Consider the following 1827-nt stretch of genomic DNA (forward strand, 5'->3'; position numbering starts at 1 on the left):
ATCGATGTGGTTCTCTTACAACGTGTTTCTCTCGTTCTTTCCCTTCTTCTTCATTTTTCTGAAATCAAATGGGAAAATATCCTTGGGTGAGGATTAAAAAAAAAAAAAGTCAGATCAAGTCGTTGGTTGATAGTAGTGCTCAAGTCTGTGATAGCCTTGCTGATTTGTGCCTATTCTGTTAATTATAAAAAATGTGATATTGTAATTTCCAACAATAATTGTTGGAAGTGTCTATTTCTCCTTTCAAGTGAGACCATGCTGTAGGGGGGCTTTCCATGCTGATCAGAGGAAGCAGGCAGGGAAGCCAGGAAGACAGTGTCCTGGTATAGTTAGGCAGGAACAAGGCCAGAACCAGGGTAGAAATGGTAGAAAAGAAGGAGAATATCTCAGCACTGGGCTGAACAGGACCTGCTGCCTGACTGACTACAAGGTCAAGAGCAAAAGAAGCACCAAAAGAGGATTAGAGCTGGAATGATTGTGAAGATTATTGTGCTGTTCATCAACAGGTAGTGGGAAATCAGGAAGAAAACGGGACATGGTGAATTGAACTGGACGTACCTTCCCTTCAATACTACAACGCCTGTGCTCTGGTGGCCACACACTAATGTTAAAACTAATTTACAGACACTTAACTGCATGCGGAGCATTGTGCCAAGTAGTTCATTAGCTCATTAAATCCTCACAACAGTCTTTGAAGTAGGCTCCATATGACACTTTTTAGATGAATGAAACTGAGGCTTAGAGGGGTTAAATAATTTGCTCAAAGCTAACACAGCTAACACATGGGCAGAGCCAGAAATCACACCCAGATCTTTTTTTTTTTAAATAAACTTTTCACTTAAAATAGTTTTAGGTTTACAAAAAAAGTTAGAAAGATATTACGGAGAGTCTCCAAATGTATCTCACCCAGACTCCCCTATTGTTAGCATCTTACATCACTATGATGTATTTGCCACAACTACTATAAAGAACCAATTTCACCAACGTCTTTTTTTCTTTTTCCTCCAGAGCCCATAGTCTTAATCCCTATCCTGTCTATTTGGCTTGGCTTATAGGTGAGCTGGAATTCACTTTAAAAGGGGAGTTCTTTCCTTTTTCCTCTCCTTCCACTTCTCCCCCGTGCTCCTGAGAAGGAAAATGAGTTCAGCAGGCTTTACCACATGTGAAATCCTTTTAACTTGCTTTCTTGGTAGAATATTAGGGGGGGGGGGCTTTTTAGTGGAGATTTATGGAATATGACATTATGTGGAGGTTGTGTTGCAACTCAGAATTTACCAACACAATTGGAAAATCTATAACACAATAGAGTCATCTTTTGTAATTTTAAAATTCAACCAATAATAGTTCATCTAAAAATAAAAAATAGAAGACATTTAGAAATTTCCTAGCAGTAAATAAGCCATTCTGAAGCTTCTTGATATTATTATGACAACATTTTTCCTTAAGGACCGGAACAGGAAATTAATTGGAAATCAAAATAGTAATAGCATTAAAGAGAAACTTTATTTACAAAAGTAACATAAGCTGAAGGACTTCTTTCATAAAGTTCAACAATAATATGAAAACTCAGAGATTGAGTTAAATCTTGTGCTCTTAGAAATGTCTGATAAGTAAATTGAATAGAGCCAACAAAAAAAATGTGGTTTTTAAAATTATCTTGTTTGGGTTCAGGCACAGTCCTTGTCAGAAAGATTTTGTTTTCTCACAAGAAGTTTGATTTCACAATTTTATTAATCATGTTGTGTACATAGTATACTGACCAAATTCTCCTCCTGGTGCTTCCCGACCTCATGTGCCCTAGAGTCGGAATTCATTTGTATAAGGACA

The sequence above is a fragment of the Myotis lucifugus genome, unplaced genomic scaffold, assembly GCF_000147115.1.
Source record: "Myotis lucifugus unplaced genomic scaffold, Myoluc2.0 scaffold_23, whole genome shotgun sequence".
Taxonomy (NCBI): domain Eukaryota; kingdom Metazoa; phylum Chordata; class Mammalia; order Chiroptera; family Vespertilionidae; genus Myotis; species Myotis lucifugus.